The 21,307-nt window shown below is 33.6% G+C and overlaps 1 pseudogene; it reads left to right on the top strand.

The window, feature by feature from the left end:
• LOC143640163 (ephrin type-A receptor 6-like) overlaps positions 1-20,759 on the top strand; it is an 84,101-nt pseudogene extending 63,342 nt beyond the window's left edge.
• The last annotated feature ends 548 nt before the right edge of the window (positions 20,760-21,307 follow it).

Genomic DNA, 21,307 nt, shown 5'->3' with positions numbered 1-21,307 from the left:
TAAAACTCTGGTAGAACAGTGCCTTGGGTGTGCAAGACCCTGGATTCAACCCCCAGTACCACCAAAAAATAAAAACATAATCAAATAATAATGAGATGCATAATACATGCTAGCATACTCAATAATATCAAAATCAGTGGAGTCAAATGTTCAGATTTCCACCTTCTGCCTCCATTTTTTGAAGGAAAAAGTTGGCATTTATTTTTCTTGGCCATTTTAGAAATAAAAAATAGAGTGATTATACATATTTTTCTGCCATTAAATCTTAATATCTACCTTTCCAGATCTCTTTTTCTTAATAAAATGTACTCAATATATACATTTTTTTCTGCAGATGTCTTTTATCTCACCTGACAATATATCACAGACTACCTTCTATATCAGAATGTGCTAATTTATCTCACACTTGACAGTTCCTCTTTTTCCTTGTACACCATATCCAAACCATTAACAAATCATGTTGGGATGACCTTAAAATCTATCTGGAATCATTACTCTTGCTGCAGCTCTCCTAATTCAGACTCTGTCTCCCTCCACCTGCACCATTTCAATAGCATCTTAACTGGTGTAGCTTCCTCACTTCCTTCCTTCAGCCAATTATCTAGACAGCAACCAGAGTGACCCACTTAAAATGTAAGCCAGATCTTGTCATTCTTCATGACAAAACCCTATAGTGGTTTGAAATCTTACTGTAAGTGGAAGCCACAATCCTCCTGACAGCACACCAGAGTCTTTGTGATCTTACTCCCCAAAGCTCTCTGAACTCATTTCTTACCACGCCCAGCCTTGCAAGCTGATCTCTAGTGCACTGGCCCCTTGCTGTTTCTCAAATAAACTGTGTTTGCTCTTCACTTGTGCCCTTTGATCTTACCTTTTCCTCTTCCTTTTGAGTTCTTTGAGATCACTTGTTAGCTTGCACTGGAGTCAGGTTTCAAATATCACCACATCAGAGAAGTGCTCCCCATTACATCATATAAAAGAACACCTCCATCATTCACTCACCCCTATCTTACCTCACTTTATTTTTCTCTCTAGCACTTTACTACTGGTATTTTTTTTAAATTTCTTTCTAAACAGACTATCTACACTGGCTGAGGCTGTGGCTCAGTGGTAATGCACTTACCTGGCATGTGTGAGGCACTGGGTTTGATTCTTAGCACCACATATAAATAAAAAAGGTCTATCAACAAATATATATTTGTGTGTGTGTGTGCCTATATATATATATATATATATATATATATATATATATATATATATATATATTTAAACTATCTACAAATAAATTTTCATGGAAGCAGAGAATTTGTCTTAGATTTTAACTGATATGTACCCAACATAAAAATCAATAAAAGCAGGTTTTTATTAAATACTTTTTGAATGTGTTATTAAATGTTTTGAAGGATTAGTGAGCTATATTAACATTGATAGTATAGTCATAAATGTAGGAAAACTGTAATTTATCTATTTACCTATTCTATATATTCCATTTGTACTAATTTTTCACAAGAAGAAATACTGAGTGTACATTATTGTGGTTTATTTCATAGAATATATTTTTAATAATGTAAGTACTATATCAAAGAATATCAAAATTATAAATCTGGTGAGTGCTGACAGGGTTCCCTCCAAAAAGTGGACCATGAGTGTCTTTACTGTTAGAGTTTTTATATCCTTGGGCTTTTTATATTGCTTACATTTATTCATAATTCTATGTATTTTAATATCAATATTATATATGAATATTATTGATATTTATTCATAATGTTTATGGTTTTTCATTGCCTATGCAGGGAATGTTTATTGTATTTGGTAAAGTGTATTTTCAAAGAAAGCAGAAGGAAAACAATTTTTGATACATAAAGAGTTTTCACAAAAATTGTGCAAGTTATGTTTGTTTATATTTGGTTGTACCAATACTCCTAGTGTTTTCTTAATTCATTTTTGGAAAATTTCAAATTTAATTGTGAAAAGGAAAATGTGATTTTTAAAACAATCATTGTGCTTTTACATGCAGAGAAGCAGGCAGAACTTTGAAAGTAGGGGTCTGTACAATTTTTATTGAAAAAATATTTTCACTTCACAGATGGAATTCAATGATTTAAAAATATATAATGAACAAAAACTCAGTGTTTTATCCATGTCAGTAAGTCCAATATTTCCCACCTTTTTATACATTATGCTAATTACTTTTCAGATGAATGCATTTTAATTAAAAAACAGTTGTCAGGGCTGGAGCTATAGTTCAGTGGCAGAGCACTTGCCTAGCATGTGTGAGGCACTGGGTTTGACCCTTATCACTACATAAAAATAATAAATAAAAATGAAGGCATTCAGTCCATCAACAACTACAAAAATTTTTTTAAAAAGTAGTCAGTTGAAAAGCAATCCTCACAAGTAGGAGCAGTACAAACTGTGGTTTGTGTGATATGAAAAATGCTTTGAAGAAATCAGTAGAGGAATCATTTGCTGGTAGCTCTAGGGAATAAAAATGTTAAAAACATATCCTTTTTCATAGTTATGTGAATCATATTTCAGTGGGAATGGAGTAAACATGCCCTCTTCATTCCTGAGCAAATATATCAGCAGGTTAGTGTCAGAGGTTGTTAAACTGAAAAGTGTTCTACAGCGTAAAAAGAACATGAAAAGAAAATTTAAAACATTATTCAGTAAGTATTAATCTCTACACAAGTATCTTCTAAACTTTCTTAAGTAACAATCCATGTACATAGAGAAGCAGCTAAGAGATTGGTAATTAGCAGAAAATCCTCCTTTTCACATTCTCCCCTCTTTTAGAAGCTTATTAAGAAATTGTTCTAGTAAAGGGCACACAGGTGATAATAAATACTCCTAATGAATGAATTAGAAAGTGTAACTGTGCCCAGACAGCTATGGCCCATTGATCTACTAAACAATGGTGAACAGATTGATTCGAAATAGAAACAAATAATGCACTTACCTCAGAGCTCACTACCATCAGATTTTCCAGGTTCTGTAATGAAAACCAATAGACTCACATGGAATTTTCCTTGTTTCTAATTGAGTATAGTAACATTTGAATGAAACTAAAATATATATGTAAACAGCAAGTTACGGAGTTTAGAATTAAATTAGAAGACACATTTTATATGCATTGATATGGTAGAAGAATTGTCCTTTTTATCAGAAAGGCATTAAAATAAAATTTAATTGAAAGTGAAAAAATATTGTCCAGATATACAAACCACAACACAGGAGTGGGAAATTAAAGGTACAGAAAATCTGAACCACAGTGATAAGAAAAATATAATTTTGATGAAATAAATAACTTTTGGAGTTAGCAAAATTATGCTGAACAGAGCAAGAATAATATGCCGAGTATTTGGAAACAAAAATAAGTGAATGTTAATAAGGAGTCATTGAAGGGAATTTGAATAACAGAAATGCAGTGACAATGGTGGATCAGAACACAAGATCCAAAAGGGAGGTAATCTAAGAGGTTGGGGAATATTTGAGTAATAAATAAAGGAAAAAATATCATTGAATATGCTAGATAGCTAAAGACATTAACATATTGGACACAGACGCTTTCAATTTTGAATATTAAAAACAAATGAAGATACAAAATTGAGTCTTTGATATTTGGAAATACTTTCATATATGCAGAAGTGTGCTTACTATCAATGAAACTCTCCTGTTTCACTATATTGTCTATAATTGGAATATATCAGAAACTAGGAGAATCTTATGAGTGAACAGTATAATTTGCGTTATTAAATCTCAGTCATCTGATAATGCCTGTCATCATAATGCTGACTGGTGACTTGAAAATAATGGAATCCCTGGGAGTCAATAACCAAGTCACATTATAGTTCTTTTAAGTTAAAAAAAAAGGCACCTGGAAAAAGTTTATTTTTGTGAATTTTTATTTAACCTAAGTAGAGAGAATTTTTCTAATAATGACATGCATACATGACATCTTCCCCCCAAACTGAACTATTGGACCTCAAGACAGAGAGAAAATGTAGTAAAGTCATGCCTCACAGCAACTATTTCAAGAGAGAACCTGAAGTCTTGGGAGTGAGAGTTAGGAGGTTTGCACTCTTTCAAGATAATGTGATTCAATTGTTCCTAGAATTTGGGATTCTCCATGCACTACTGTCATGGTTCCTTTTAGATTTTAATTTTCAGTTTATTTGCAAGTTTTCAGCATTTGGAATATAAGACTCAATGTCCTTAAGACTCAGTCTTCTTAAATGTAAATTGTGGATAACACTAGTACCTTCTTTATTAGATTTTTGTGAGGATTATGGGTAACATTTCTTACAAAATCTTTGTATTTATTCAATAAATACTATTAATAACATTGATCAATAATATTACTAATATTGATGGTGACATATTTATTGAATGATTTCAGTTGTCTTGTACTGGCTATTTATATGGCATTATTACTGTTTGTAGGAGAGAGGTATGGGTATTAGTGAACCATGACTATGAAGTGCTTGTTATTTCTATTGATAAAATTTAGAGTCTTCATTATTGATGAGATCCCAATAATTGTATTATTGAAAGTCATTCTTGTTTTATTATGATTATTAAGTTGATTATGAGAAGAAATTTAGGGAGACTGATTGGATGGAGATTGCAATGGTGCTAGCAAGAGATGGTGATGGTTTCATTTAAATTATTAGCAAAACAGATGGAGAAAATTGAATGTATGATGTCTGTGTTTAGCTCTTGAATAAATGCCACATTTGAAGAGGGGACAATAAATGAAGTATTATTCTTAGACTTTGGCCTTGGCTTTATGGCAGATTGTGGTTGTGTTTACTAAAATGGATAAGACTGGCCGGGTGGGGGGATGTGAGTAGATAGAATCAAGAGATCTGTTGCACCCATTATTCATGCTACATATTGGGCAGATATCTAAGTATGTCCAAAAGGCTGCTGTATACATAAATTTGGAATTAAGTGAAGAGTGAGGTGTCTAGGTATAAATCAGATAGTGAGAAATCATATACCAAGAGAATGTAGAAGTAAAACAAGAAGTGGGAAGAATTTATAGTTTTAGTTATTCCCACTCATCTGTTTCTTCATCAGCTAAATTTCTACATTATTCACATTGTCTTTATAATTATGCTATATAATAAACTTTCAGATTTACTTTCAAATAGTTACTACCAATCCCATTTATATCTCACCTCCCATCTCCTGTTTCTCAATTCATATTTTAAAAGGGAATATCTGATTGGCTTATATATTAACCAAATGGTTCCTGACTATTACCTTACCAGCATACTTTCCTTCATTAACATGGATGAATCTCCTTTATTTTAGGAACCAATATTTTCAATATATAATGCATATTAGCTATTATGCTATGTCGCATGTTATTAAATTATTAGAATAAACTCTTGATTATAAGTATTATATATAATATATTTTGATTTTATTAATAGTTGAGAACCAAAATGAATCTCCCAGATTACATAGTTTTTATTCATATACTAGGTCCATAATTAACAATCGTATGTGACTCTAAAGTGCAAATTTAAGAAAAAAAATATAGGGATTTAAGCTCTGAGTTGTGTAGCTGAGGGAGACAAAAGTCAAGAAATAAACACTGGAAACCAGGACTGTGTCATAACAGTTGACTTCTGGAATATACTTTTCCCTGAGACAGTCTCCTTCTTTTCCAGAAATATTACAGAAATAAGACAATTATTTTTTTCTCCCTAAGATTGTTCAGCTTTCAACTACACCATCTTAAATAATACAGACATAGGTCCAAGAGGGAAAAGAGTGAACATTATGCAACATTGAATTCAAAAAGATAATTAATAAAGATAAAATTAATGTCATATGAGAGTCACAGTATAAAGTATACAATTAATAGGTTTTTGTATATTCACAGAGCTGGGCATTCATCAACAAAGAGTTTAAAAGTGTTTTCAGCATCCTAGAGAGAAATTCTGTGCTCATGAGGAGTGCCTGCTCAACCCCCACTTCCACCCTCAGGCAAAAAAATTAACTGTTTTTGTTTTCTGTTTCTATGGATTTATCTCTTCTTGACATTTTATATAAATGGAAACATATAATAAATGCAGTCTTTTCTGTCTGGCTTCTTCCAATTAGCATAAGATTTTCAAGATATATCCATGTTGCTATATTTCTTTTTATTAGGAATAATTTGGCAGTCCTTCCATTTGACAAATACTCTTCAATTGTGTAAATATACCACATTTTATTTATCTATTCATCAGTTGATGAATATTTGGGTCTGAACATTTGGCTAGTATGAAGAATGCTGCTATAAATATTCATGTATAAGTTCTTATATGGAAATATTTTAAATTCTCTTGTATAGATACCTAGCAGTGGAGTTAAGGGGTCACATGGTAACATTATATTTAACATTTTTAAAGAACTGACAGATCATTTTCTATAGTGATTGTGCCTCTTTACATTCCCAATAGTAATGTTTGAGGGTTCCCATTACTCCATGTTTTCATGAATACATATTATTGTCTGTTATTTTGTTTCTAGCCATCCCAGTTTGTTTGGAGTAGTTTTATACTTTAGTTTTGGTTTGGGCTTCTCTAATGGAAAATGATTCTGATAGCTTTTTATATGCTTATTAGCCATTTGTCTATTTTCTTTGGAGAAATGTATTGTGGTGAGCCGTTTCTGCAGATAATGGACGCCATTGCAAGATGGCGCTGGCTCCACTGTGGTCTGTAACAAACAACTCCTTGTTTGGGAGAGTTGGTGCATGGTTTCTCAGCACCCTGTGAGAAAGTTCCACGTGGCAGCTTCGTATTGGGGCTTGGGATGCTTTATTAAGGCTGGGAGGGGCATCCAACCAGGAATTAGAAGAAATATCAAGGGCCTGAATAAACTGCAGAAAGAAGATTCCTGAGTTGCGTCTTCCTTGCGGGCAAGGGGTCGCGACAATGTCTATTCAAATACTTGGCCCATTTTTAATTTATTTAATTTTTGTTTTTTAGTTGACAGGACACTTTTTTATAACTAAGAAACCATTGAATAATCTAAAGTAAGATTCACTTCTGTGTTTTCAGATATTTATAGTTTTGGCTTTTACACATAGGTCTGTAAACCACTTTGCATTATTTTTTGTGTATGACATAAGAAAGAGGTCTTGACTTCATATTTTGCATGTAGATGTGCAGTTGTCCCATGTAGTATGTTTTTCAGTAATAAATATGTTGCTCAGGAAATAGAAAGGGAAACCAAATATCCACACAAACAAAACTCATATTTGATTGGAAATATTGGGAAGTTTTTATTTTATATATAGTTTCCTTAACTGTGAATAACTTTGAACATGTAGAGAGAAATATTAGGGTAAGAGAATTATAGGAATAGGTAAAAAGAAAAAGTAACAAAAATGTTATAGTAATGATTTCATTTTTCCATGTTACATGCTTTGCAGAGAACCTGGAACCTGATACTGACAAAACGGCATAAAGATAATCATATCTTTGGGGTGTCTTAGTTATGCCATTCAGGGCATGTGAGCTGGTATAATTGTTACCCAATCCGCTAGGGTCCTTTGGTGAAGGACTACTTTGAGGTGTGTGTTATGGTAATGGGCTTGGGGTATGAGAACTGGTGCACTGCAGAAAGTAGTCTAGAATAGTGATTTTTTTCATTGTCGGAGCTGACAGCCTGTGATGGCATGTAGTCTTGAAATTCTTTGGTTTTGTAGGTCCTGCAGTACCCTCTCTGGCTTCCCATCTGATTAATTCCTGAGAATAATCTATTAGCTAATGCCACATATCCCTAAGTTTGCCACTGAAACTTGGCCACCTATTTTGGCACTTAGAATAATTTCACTCATCTTTTCTCTTCTGGTTAAGTCTTGACTTCTGGCCTCAGATATTCCAAAATCCTAGCATTACTATTGACACTGGGGAACTACTTTTATAAGCAAACTCTCCCTACAACCTTCAAATCTGGTCTGTAAAGAACAACCAAGACTGTTTTTCAAGATGAAGGTGTTCTCCTTTGCACTTTTATCCCACAATATCATATTTCCTTCTTTTCCTTCCTTCCCTTCCTCCCTTTCTTCCTTCTCTGGCTTACCTGTTTTATGAAAGGGTTAGGCACAGGAACATAGTCAGCTGGTACTTCCCTAGTGTTATGTAATAAACCCACTCTTGTGCACTCCATTGTTGGACTCTTTTGAACCCATTATCTAAACTTTGAACAAATATTATCCTTTTGATTCTAGGTCATCATTCCTCCTCCCACATGCTTTGAAGAAGTATCCTAATAAAATAGTATATTATACCAACTCCAGCTCCAGCTTCCATTAACCCAGAGTCCTCATTGAATAGTCACATATCATTCAACTCACTGTGATCTGCCTTTCTTTCCTCTATTGCCCAACAGTCTCAAGATCCATTAAAAACCATGGTTTTGCAGTTCTTGCCTGAATACATTGTCTTGGTCCTTTGGTCCTTCAGATGAATAATCCCTTCCATTTCAATGAAGGCAGTGTATATCTATATTTGGTTTATACCCAAAATTGATCTTCATTTTTGGTTTTGAACTCTTAAGTTGGGAGGGAAGGGACAGCTCTAATGGGGCAGATTTCATTTTGCCAGACACCTGACTGAGATGTTGCTTTTGAATGTCTCCCAGACAAAGAAAGGCTGCTGATTGTCTAGCAATAATGAGGGAGTCACATTTGTACACACACAGACTTCAGGAAAATCTCAGTGTTTAAATACAAATGTATCCATCTATAATCAATCTAGAACTTAAATCATTCCCTGTCCATTCTGACTTTACTGCAGGAGATACATCATGGCTAAACAGTCATCTTTCTCTACAGTTTGATTTATTGATTTCAACTCCTGATCTTGTTCTGCATATCCACCTGATATTATTAACACCTTCTGTGTCAGAATATTCCATGAGTTGGAGGTTGGATCAGTTGAGTATGTTGTTGTTCTTTCTTCAGTGCATTGATAGCACTTAACAATGACCATTGTCCTTATAAATTACCTTTGCTATTGGAGTGTAACTCACTCAAATCCTGAATATATTACTTACTCGAATGTTAGCTTCTGCCTATATGAAATCCCACTTTACCACAGAAATAATGTTGGCAGTTGAGATGCTTCAGAATAGCAGCATTCATTATTATCCCAATAGCAGTGGAGTCCTTGGCCATTTGGACAGTGAGTAATACAGTTACTGGGGTACCTGCTTCTGGGAATCATTTTCATGCCCACTGTCTTGTTCTAGGTCCTTCATAAACTAGTGCTGAAACAAAAATTTGGTAGTTTGTTTGGAAAATTCAGGGGCATGGATTGGGGAGGAAAGTAATGCAGAAAGAAGATGATGTCAACATTAAAGGGCACTTTATAAAACTGCTTGATACCATAGATAATTGGTGCTTAATTCCACCAGGACATTCAGGGAAATGGTATAAAACATGTCTCATTCACTAAATTCTACTAATCATGTTTTGATGATTTTTTTCCTAAGGGTATTAATTTCTTAGCACTGCTGACCTGTCACGTATACGCAGAAAACTTCTATAGTTTTTTTTTCTTTTTTTTCAGGGGTTCAGCCTTCATACATAGAGTTGATGTTAACACATCCTGAAAAGTTATAGGAAATGGGCCGAACTCTGACAGCATCTGCTTCATGGAAGAAGTGAAATTAAACTTAACTGAAGTCAGCTCATGCAGCATCAAATGCCATTTGAAGAAGTATATGTAAACCTGATTTTCTTTAGAGAAAGAATTTGATTAGCTAAGAATTATGCCTTAGGAATATTAAACTGAAGTAGTTTATAGGATTGTTTGGAGAACAGGATTGGGCAATGTTATGGTTTGTGTACAAAAAGTTCCCTGAAAAACTCATGTGGCAATGGAGGACAGGTCAGAGGTGAAATGGTAAGATTAGGAAAACTATAACCTCATCAAAGGATTTATCCTTCTGGTGGAATAATACATTACTGGTGGGAACTGCAGGCAGGTAGGACATGGCTGCAAGAAATAGGTCCTTGGCTCCTTGTGTTTGTTCACACACACTCTCTGTTTTCCAGCTGCAAAGAGCTTTGCAGCTTTCTTTTGGCATGCCCTTCCACCATATTGTTCTGCCTCATCTCAATCCCAGAGCAACAAAATCAGCCAGCCATGGACTAAACCTCCAAAACCATCAGTCAAAATAAACTTCTATGAGTTTTTATTGTCAGTTATTTTAGTCACAGCAAAGAAAAGCCGACTACCAGATAGTATAATGGAGAGGGCGTAACATGATGATCTTATTTCTATTTCTAGTTCTGACTGGGACCTGCTCACAGTCCTAATGCTAAAGCAGCTTCCAGAAGACTAGCATTCTGAGCACATGCCAACAATAGTATTTCAGATGAAAGAGATTTCATTCTCAGAAGAGATGAGAACTTAGAATGGAAGTAAACATTCCCAGATTACTTTTTTTTTCTGTTCTGTTTATTAAGATTCATGGGAAATCTTCACCCTGTCATTCAGACTTCAATATGCTGTTTGAGCTAAAGCACATTAACCTAAACAGAAACAGCCTTGTACAGAGAGAGTTAAGGTTGTCCTTGCCTGTGCTTTCTGGTAGACAGTACTGTCCAGCCAACTCTTTGTGACCTTTAGCACCATTTAGCAATACTTCATTCCCAGTAGTGGTTTACCAAGACAAAGGGACAGAAAAAAAGATAAGTCAGAGAACAAAGACAATGAAAAAGGATTAAGTACTAAGAAGCAATTTTTTTGACTAATCTGAAAGCTGCTTAGAAATAGAAGAGCAAAAACTAATAACATACTTCATATGTTAAGCACTTATCTAGTAATACTTGTATTAATTTATCATCCTCATATAAAACACCAACAGGCATATGTCAAATTAGTTTAACTCAGATACTCCCTTTCTTGCACAAGCTTTAATTTCCTACAAATCTTGACCAACTTCACCAAATTCTGGGGCTTGTAAAGACCTACTCTTTTCCATTGTTGAGAACCCATTTCTGGAATAGGTTTTCTTCTCTTCTTTTTTTCTTTTCTTTTTTTTTTTGGAGGAATTTTCTACCAGTATTTACAATTAATTGTAACAAAATCTATTGGAAAGAATTCTCCAGGGTATGGCTGTTTGCCAGATCTGCTTGGGTATTCCTGTATACACAGTGCAACTTGAGTTCATTTCCAGAAAAATTATATGTCATACAATGGGTTTCTTTCTGTTTTCTCCCACCTATTATGTAAAAGTGAACAGATAAGCCAAAATGAAAAGTTGTGGGAAAATACATGATTTACTCTGATCTTTCCTACTGTGTTTCCATGAAATAAACAGTAACATCTTTGGTTATTAGTATATATACAACTCTAGCTTTGGGTAAAACAATATCATCATATCCCAGTATATCATAATCCCATTTCCCAGTTTGCAGAGAATAAAAAAGCATAGTCATTTCAAGTGGTATGCTTTCAATCTTCAAATATCTAAGTGGATGTATTCATGCCCAATAGGTAACATCTAGTTAGTCTTATCACTTTTGGGAGACAGGTGTCCCCTGAGGTCTGGATACCTAATCACATACCCCTCTGAATGACAGTTCAGTGCCTCCTTAACATCACTGCTCTATGCAAATCCTCATTTGCTTTATTTTATTTATTATTGCTGCTCTTTTACCATTTGACCGTTCTGTTGTGTTTGAGGTGATCACAAACAGAGTTCATATGTAGAATTCTAATGTTAAACAAGGTTGTCCTATGAGAAGTCATTCCAGTGGGACTGAAGTCTTAAAGTATTAATTTTAATATAATTGTGAAGATCTAAGGTATTTAAAATAACAAGAAAAAATATAATTGTGAAGTGTTAAGGCAACATTAGTGGGCCAAAATTTGACCAAATAAGGTTTATAGAGAATCATGATCTTACCCTGAAAGATTCTCTACTAATTATTTTACTCATTATGTGTCTGCAATATGGAATAGCTCTTCTCCAGATTTCTGCATGAAGATGAATGCCATAGCAACATTTCATCAAATGTTTTCTTGTCTTGGCCACCAGTAACTTCTCTGTTAATAATTGCAGTATACATTGAGCTCTTTATTTTACTACACCTTTCAGCAGCATTTAATATATTTAAATATGTTCTCTTTTAGTAATCATTTTCTTCTATAACATGCATAGAACATCACACTTGTATCTCACAATTTGCATTAATATGTACAGTTTGAGTATTTTATACTTGATATTTGCAAGAATTAACAATTCATAAATTAATGTATTTAAATACTGTACCTTTTACTTAAAATATAAAATTAATTACAGTTACAGCTGTGGATGATGGACTTAATTAAAAGTTAGAGCAAAGATGGATGATTTGACAGAATCTATAAGTAGTCCTTTTTTTATTAAAATCCTGCTCAATTAAAGGGTACTTGCCAAGCAGCCTTGATTGCATATGACCTGCTCAGGTCACTATCTCTCCCAATGCAAACATATGTTTCTAAAATAATTTTTCTGTCCTCCTTCTTTGCTTACCTCCATTTTGAAAACACACACACACACACACACACACACACACACACACACATATGATATATAAAGAGGGAGAGTTCTAAACTTGAATTTTCTTCTACTAAATATCTTGTGCATTAGCATAATGCCCCAAAGGCATTTGTTGTTTCTAGGCTTCAGCTAAGGCATGGCATCTGAATTATCTATAATCAGCTACATTATTCTGATATCTTTAAAATAACATTTCTGGTTTGGGAGAGTGCTAAAAGCTTACATATTTCTTTACATGTATGATATTTAGAATCTTGACCTAAGAAACAATAAGTCTCCACATTAGTAGATGCATTGAGAATTAATTTAGAATTTAAGCCTCGTGCTATTCACCTGAATATTCAACAAATAGTAAGAACCTACTGTGAGCTTTGTAAATATTCCCTTGGTAATGGGGATGCATTGATGAACAACACAAAGTCTCTACTTTTGTTGAACTAGCATTCTACATACACTTATTTTAATTTAAAGCTTTCATATGGGTCAGCATACATTTTCAGATACATTTGATGTTTAGTCTTGTGTTTTCTTTAAAATCTCAAGTGAGTTAATTTGTTCTTCAGGTCAGTTCCTTCATCTCTAAAACCAGGATTAAACGCTTCATACAAATGCTAATGTATATAAGATCAAGAATTAAATTAAATGTGGCTTGTGAGATAATTATTCTGTGCTTTCTATATTTCTGAAGTCCCATGAAACCTAGCATGGTCCTCAGGTATTGTTGAATATTAAGGCAGAATAATTTAGATGAATATTTGATATCTCTTTACTGTAGTATTGCTATAAATATTCAAAGATGATATTTGCAGAATTTTTATTCATTTGTTCAGTAAATTCATGACTTCTGATAATGCCAGTTAAGATCTTTGGATATATAGAAGGTGGACTCTATTATCAGACATTTAATCTTCATGAATATTTGATGTTTTTAATGGGATGATCTGTTCTTCTTAGTGGAAGTTATCCTCATTGCTATAATATTTTGGTTTTATTAATAGGAATAATCCACAAAAAGTAATAAATTTATTTGTAAAACTTAGTCTCAGCAGTTGTCTTCTAGATACCAGCAAATTCATATCTTTTTAAATTAAATATCTTTGTAGTACTAATAAAAAAGTTTTATGTTTGCCCAAAGTGAAATAGAAATGTATCTGCACATGATACATTTTGCTTCTCATTTTGTTCTCTGAAACTAGTTATCATTTAAATGCAGAGCCTTCGCTTTTCTGCTGCAAAAACAGATTTATGTTATTAACTACATGCCTAGCAGCAGTATTCAGGGCACTAATTTTCTAAGTTTATGTCAGTATATTGACTCAAAGTGAATTTTTAAGTGGTTGTGAGGAAAATATCATATTAGAATAAGAAGGCCCTTTAAGAAGCTTTTCATTGATAGAAAATATTAGATGTATATGCTTTAAAAAATTAAGCCACCACAGAGTTACATAATGAGCTGCCTGTGTGTTCAATAACTATAGTTTAATTTTCTTATGCAAGGGGCAGGAAGAATGTTCTGAACAAATCAGATAGACGTCATTTTACCAAATAAAAGCTTCTCTTCATTCTGAACCATTCTTTTTCTTAGGATGAATTTGATGGTTTACTTCTCTCTTGCTCCTTTTTCTAATAAACTTGGTTATCTGTGGGACTAATTAGTTAAGTCATAGACTCAAAACACTGTGGAACAAATTACATAGGGAACCTGATGAGGAATTAAGGATTCATCAGGAGTTTGGTTTTGTTTTATTTTAACATATATTTAGATAAGTGCTCATTGGGGAAAATGAATAATTTGCTTTTATTGCATTATTAATTAATCATCTGCCAGTAAGACTAGACAACTGGAAAGGTCATTTACTTTTTTGGAGTCATATCTTTGAAATGGTGCTTTGTTGTAGTCTTTTCTCTGCATGGCTTCCCTTTTATATGTTTATCACAACCACATGTTGAGGAATAAAAAGATAAGAAAAAAACATTTCTCCACAAACTTTTTTTTTCCATTTTGGCATGAGTTGGGATCTGTTACAGTTTGCAGCAGAAATAAATTCAGGAATCAATAATTTTATTAAAGCACAGAGTGGAGAGGGAGGAAAAAGTTTTGATCTACATTTGAATACTTATTCTTTAGGAGGCAGTGGTAAAGACCAAATTACTTCTGTACAGCAATGTCTTTCTCCAATGTTTTTGGAGTGTTTTCTGTCTCATTCCTTCCTATCAGTACATATAACATTACTTTTTACAGATTTTTATTTTTATTCCCCTTGAATCAGCAAACCCTGCAGCTGTGTATGGTCCTCAGATAGTCAGGGCATGACTTTCCTCCCTACCATGTATTTCTAGGGATACAGAGGTAAACCTATTAGTCTGAGAGTGATTGATCTTTTCCTTTGCTAGTTCTTTAAGTGAGTTTTCAGGACTTTCACTTTCTTTGAAAATTTAATTAGCTTTGCAGTAGTTCATTTCATTTTGAGAAATTATCTGCTTTTATCTTAAAATTTCAAAGTTTACTATGGAATAAAATTTATATTCCTGTTGCATTCTAAATATTTTTCAAAAGGAGGAAGATATACATTTGAGACATTTATATGAGGACTTGGATATATGGTCAGTTTAATCAATTTATTATCTGAACATTCCTTCCCTACAAAGGCTATGTGTTTGACTTATTTTAATATCTGTGAGAAAAGAAAGCAGTCTGATTCTTCAATGATATTTCTGCTTTAAATATTAATTTTCTTGTTCTAACTTTCTATTCTCAAAAGTAATTCAGTTTTTTGCCTAGTTTATTTGACTTGTTATGGAAACAAAAACTTCATATGTGGGTAGAGATGTTTTTTTAAAGAGAGCGCTCAGATATAAATGCACTACAGACTATTTAGAACTCTGTACTCCTGTCAGTTCTAAGAAATATTCAATTGAGATGGGAATGGCAGAGCTCAGCACTAAGATAAATGCCCTGTCATATGTATCCAGTGGGTAAATGCTGTTACCCCTAGTAAAACAAATATACTTATTTTCCAGCTGTGAAATGTTTAAATATACATGAACTGCCTAAATGTTGAAAATATAGGATGAAAATAATCAAACATCTCATTAGTTCTGCTATTATATTGGTCAATTCCATCAGCTGTTTGCTTTTATATAGCAGGCACTGAAGCAAAACATACTGATTCCTCCTTCATGAATTCATTTTGCTCTTAATTTTTTTCATATTTTTCATGTAAGACTAACAGTATCATAATATAAAAGCAATAAGCCAATGTATAGTGCACAAAAAAGCTCAGAAAACCAAAAAAATCAAGTCACTGAAGCTTCTTCATAGTAGAGTATCTTATAAACTATGTTTGTTCTTACAGCCTGTGTAAGTAGAACAAAGAATTTTTTTTTCCAGTTCTTTATGAGTTGCTTTCTTTGGGTACAGGAGTGAATATATGAATTATAGATGATGAGTGCAAGTTTTGTCATGTGAACTATCTTGCTTAATGAAAACTGTTGCTTTAGCAAGAATGAGTTTTCCTTCAGAGATTTTCTGGGAAAGAATGTCTTAAGAGTCATATGACTATTTATTTTAAGAATGTGCATGTTGAATATGTTATGATATAGTTACGGTTGGATATGTTATGATATAGTTGTGGTGTCTATAGCAGGAAAAGTAATATGGCTTTGGAAGATTTATATACTCATGAGTCCCACAGAGGGAGTCTGTACATTTCTTTACTCATGAGTCCCACAGAGGGAGTCTGTACATGCCATGAAAGACAATAGAGGTTTTGGTGAGATGGTAGATGGCAAAACTCCAGGCCAGAAGTCTTTAATGAGATTTCCAAGGTAAGGTACTGCATAGTAGGCACTTCAGCATGGTTAGTTTAAATTATTCCTGTGGGATTTGTACTTTAAGAGTGGTCTCTAAATGCCTCATACCCAGCCTAGGATGATTTAGAACAAGAGGAATATTGGAATATTGGCTGCCTGTGTGAGAGTTAGATAAGTGGGTGTTTGGGGATTTAGACTTGGAGTTGGTTGTTTGGCATATAAAAGATTCACTTCAGGTCAGTCCTTTGCAATCTCTAAGAATTATCTAGCCCTGGGAGGGAAATTTTTTCATCTGCTCAACTCTCTCCAGCAAGCTTTATAAGATGCCAAAACATCATAGACTATGGAAAATCAAGCCAGAAGCCTTGGTTCTAGTTCATGGTCAGTACAAGTACAGCAATGAGCAATTACTTTAACTTGGGAGCCTTGGATTCCTTACTGATATCATGAAAATGAATACCATTAAGGTATGAAAATCTGTGCTACTACTACTACTACTTTTTTTTTTTTTGGCTTTTTTGGAACTGGGGGTGGAACCCAGGGCTTTGTGAATACAAGACAAATGCTTTTCCAGTGAGCTACATCCCAGCCCTTTCTATGCTACTTTAATGAGTATAAAGCTTTAATGAGTATAAACTCAGTGTATAGTTTCCTCAGAGGTCATTACATCCAAGATGAACATGTAGCCCAAAGAAATAGTCCTTTGGACTATACCTAATTCTTGCTTAAGCAAAACTTCTTACTGATCATGAAACTTGAAGTTTTTAACCTTTTCTATCGCTTCATAATTCATCTATTCACAACTTGATCTAAAGAAAGGGCTTAAAAAATCAAGACAAAAGAATCTCTGTCCTACCTATGTTGGCCATAAAAACAGAAATGATTTGCAAATGTATGGTTTGCTTTCCTAAGTTTTTTTCTACATTGTATCTTAGCAAATTTTTATATAATGGTGTGTTAGATTTTTTTTTCATTGTGACAAATACCTGAGATAATCCAATTATAAGAAGGAAAGTTTTACTTTGGCTCACTATTTCAGAGGTTTCAGTTCATGATCACTTGACATCACTGCCCTTGGGTCTGTGGCAGCACAGTACATAATGGAATGAGCATGTGGCAGAGGAGCTTCTCACCTCATGGCAGTCATGAAGGGAAAAGAGAGGATGTGTGTGTGTGTGTGTGTGTGTGTGTGTGTGTGTGTGTGTATAACCAATATCTCCTTTCAGAACACTCTCCCAGTGATCTAATTTCCTTCTATTAGGCCAGTCTCCCCAAAGTGCTACAGATTAGCAATCAAGTCTTTAACATGGTGGAGATATTTCAGATCCAAATTATAGCCAATGAGTATACTATTTTATTCCAACATAAAACATATTTGAAAAAAAAATTAGTATCAGGAGATTAAGGAATTAGAATATTTTGGGTTCAGTGACTGCAATGCAGCTGAAGCAAATTGTCAAATTAATGACAGAATTAATGGTGGTTTGATTTGTATGTTTCTCTAATTTCTACCTTTATCTATACACATAGAAAATGAATTATGTATTTGTTTTGAATGAAATTTTGAAATTTAATCCATTAGATATCTGTGGTACAATCTTAAAGTTTTCTCAAAGTGTAGGCATGTAGATTAGTTTTATACATTAGCTTCAACATCTTCCCCTTTGCCTTACTGAATTGTTTTAGTCTTTAAGGTGCATGTCAAGTGCCTTCTTCATTGCCAATCCTTCCAAACCACTCCAATTCATGAATAAGTTCTCATTTGAGCACATACTATGTTTATTATATATTCCATTCCATTGTTACTTATAAACAAACCTATGCTATCAGTTACATTTTCTTATTTTTTTATTTTAAAGATATAATAATATTTCCACTGAGAACAAGCCTTGTATCCTCATTTTCACACTTTTATGGAACTTGACACATACAATAAATTCATTAATTATTAACAAGTGACCTGTAAGATTCACAGTATATTTTATGAAGTTAAAAGTGTTTTGAAGTAAATGTTTACATTAACCGACTAATAGTGAGGTAGAACCTACTGGGTTCTTTAAATATTATATTTAACTATGCATGTTAAAAAAGAATAAGTATAATATTTTCAAATTCCAAATTGGGGTACTCTTTATCTTCCTGTCATCTTTAGACCCAGAAAAGGAAGGTCATGCTCTGTGTCTAGAGCTTTTCTTGATCTTGCCCTTTCTCTCCTCTGGCCTCACTCCTCTTCATGAAGCTCTAACCTTGAGGGATGAGGAGATTTGCCACATAAATCCTCTTTCATAAGACCACAGATAGTCAAGACCCCATAATTTCTTTTTCAAGCTCAGGTTTCCTTCAGGAACTCCATGTCCTTTTGAGGTCCATCCTCCAATGGAAATACTGTGCATTGTTCTGCTCATCTCAAGCTAAATGGAAGACCAAAGTTGGCAGCTTTGGGTAGCAGGAAAGGGGCACAGCTTGTACCTGAAGGCTTATAGCCCACCATATGTACATGGTGAAGCCCTCATGGATTGATATGGAGCTAGAGTCAAGGAATGGAACAGCAGTAGGACTGACTGAAGTTAGAGGCTAGCCCTCTGTGGACCACCACATACTTCCCTTGCTATTCTAAAAAATACAAGTATTTTTGCATTGACCTGGCATCTGAGGTTGTTAGGAAGTTGTCTTTACAAAGTAAGAATATAAAAATTTAAATTTTCATCTTATTTAAAGTATGATTTACTATTTAAAAATATTTATACACTTTGTATGTAAGGCCTTAAACTTATATTTTTGTCTCAGGTTCCAATTTCCAGATATGTTAGTAAATTTCATATTCTTTTACAGTTGTACCAATCTTGAATTTATTTTCTTATTTTAGGAAATCAAATTCAAATTTAAAAATCTAATGTAAAGTATTTTCTCTCTTCTTGGTTAAGATGAAATTTATCAATTGCTTTGGTATTGAGTCCAATTCTAATTTCTTTATTTCTCTTTCTTCCTTTCTTCCTCCTCTTCCTCCTCATCTTTTTTCTGTCAATGATCGAAGAAACATTTTTTTCACAAATTTGACATCAAGGATAATGCACAACTTTAAGTATCATTATATACTGTCTTTGAGTAGTTTCATATTTCTTGTGTGATTTTTCTGGCCCTTTTCTCCATGTAAACATCCCCCCAAAGAACCATGTAAATATTTTACTGAATACTGTAAAAAACATCATGATGTGATGTGGGGCAAATTGGATATGAGGACAGATGGGGAAAACAGAGAGCATATATCGTGGGTCTCATTGTTTTCTTTTCTTTTTTTTTAATCAGATAATGAATGCTTCTTTATGTTCTTTTAGTGTTACAGGAAATAATTAAACTGCTCTTTATGTATTTATGTAGTATATACTTTATAACAGTCCTATAAAATGGGTAATATTAAGTTTAATTTTACACTTAAGGAAATTAGAGACATTAAATAAAGTTGCTGTAGGTCATACAGCTAATATGTAAGAAGGCAAGATTCATACAGGGATGGTCAATTGCAGAAACCATCCTTTCAACCAGAGGCTAATGATTAAAATGCTGTTGCATTATTGCTTTGAACAGCTTCATTTGTATCCTTTCAATTCACTTTTTGTTAAAACTTTTGGAAGTTTCCGTTTCACCATTATCATTTTATAATTACTTAATTTTTTTTCTTTTCACAGTGGGATGCCATCACTGAAATGGATGAATACAATAGGCCTATTCATACTTACCAGGTATGCAATGTAATGGAGTCAAACCAAAACAACTGGCTTCGAACAAACTGGATCTTACGCGATGCAGCTCAGAAAATTTATGTGAAAATGAAGTTCACACTAAGGGATTGTAACAGCATCCCTTGGGTCTTGGAGACTTGCAAAGAAACCTTTAATCTGTATTATATGGAATCAGATGAGTCCCATGCAATTAAATTCAAGCCAAGCCAGTATATAAAGATTGGCACAATTGCTGCTGATGAGAGTTTTACCCAGATGGATTTAGGTGATCGCATCCTCAAACTCAACACCGAAATTCGTGAAGTGGGGCCTATAGAAAAAAAGGGATTTTATCTGTCATTTCAAGACATTGGGGCATGCATTGCCCTGGTCTCTGTTCATCTTTTCTACAAAAAGTGTCCCTTCACTGTTCGAAACTTGGCCATATTTCCTGATACCATCCCAAGAGTCGACTCTTCCTCTTTGGTCAAAGTACGGGGCTCTTGTTTGAAGAGTGCTGAAGAGCGTGATACTCCTAAACTATATTGTGGAGCAGATGGAGATTGACTGGTTCCTCTTGGAAGGTGTATCTGCAGTACAGGATATGAAGAAATTGATTGTTCTTGCCATGGGAAGGAACATTTAAATAATTTATTTTGCATTTAATTATTTTTTAAAAGTAAACATGTTCTACAATAATTTGAAAATAGTAAACATTTTGATACTGCTCCTAATAGCTAATTACAGAAAAAAACGACTCCTATTATCTATTTGAAAAATGTATAATCTGTTTTTTCTTCCTGGGAAAATATATTATTTTTATTTTGATAAAGGAGTTAAACACTATGTATTGTGGTTTTCACCTACTTTTATAAAGAATACTAAAATAAACCACAGTAATAAAAACCAATGGGGATTCAAAATAGGATTTGCCTGATGTCCCGGTGTTGGTGGTGTAGAGACACTGTCATGTTGAAACACCATTAAAAAATGATTGCATTTTTCATGTTGAATTATAATAAAAGAATAGTATTTAAGTGTACTTAAATGGGTAATTCATGTGTTTTATTTTTTTAAAAAAAATAAGCTAGTTTATACAGGTATTATGTGTTTGAAGGTTGAAGGTGGAGTATTGACCTTTTCAGAAATTAATTTATCCCTTGTTATTATTAAGTACACTTTCCAGCCACATGACACATTAATTATTTATTAAA

Source organism: Callospermophilus lateralis, unplaced genomic scaffold (assembly GCF_048772815.1).
Source record: "Callospermophilus lateralis isolate mCalLat2 unplaced genomic scaffold, mCalLat2.hap1 Scaffold_129, whole genome shotgun sequence".
NCBI classification, from domain to species: domain Eukaryota; kingdom Metazoa; phylum Chordata; class Mammalia; order Rodentia; family Sciuridae; genus Callospermophilus; species Callospermophilus lateralis.
Note: the sequence above shows the minus strand (reverse complement) of the source record. Positions and strands in the feature narration are given on the sequence as shown.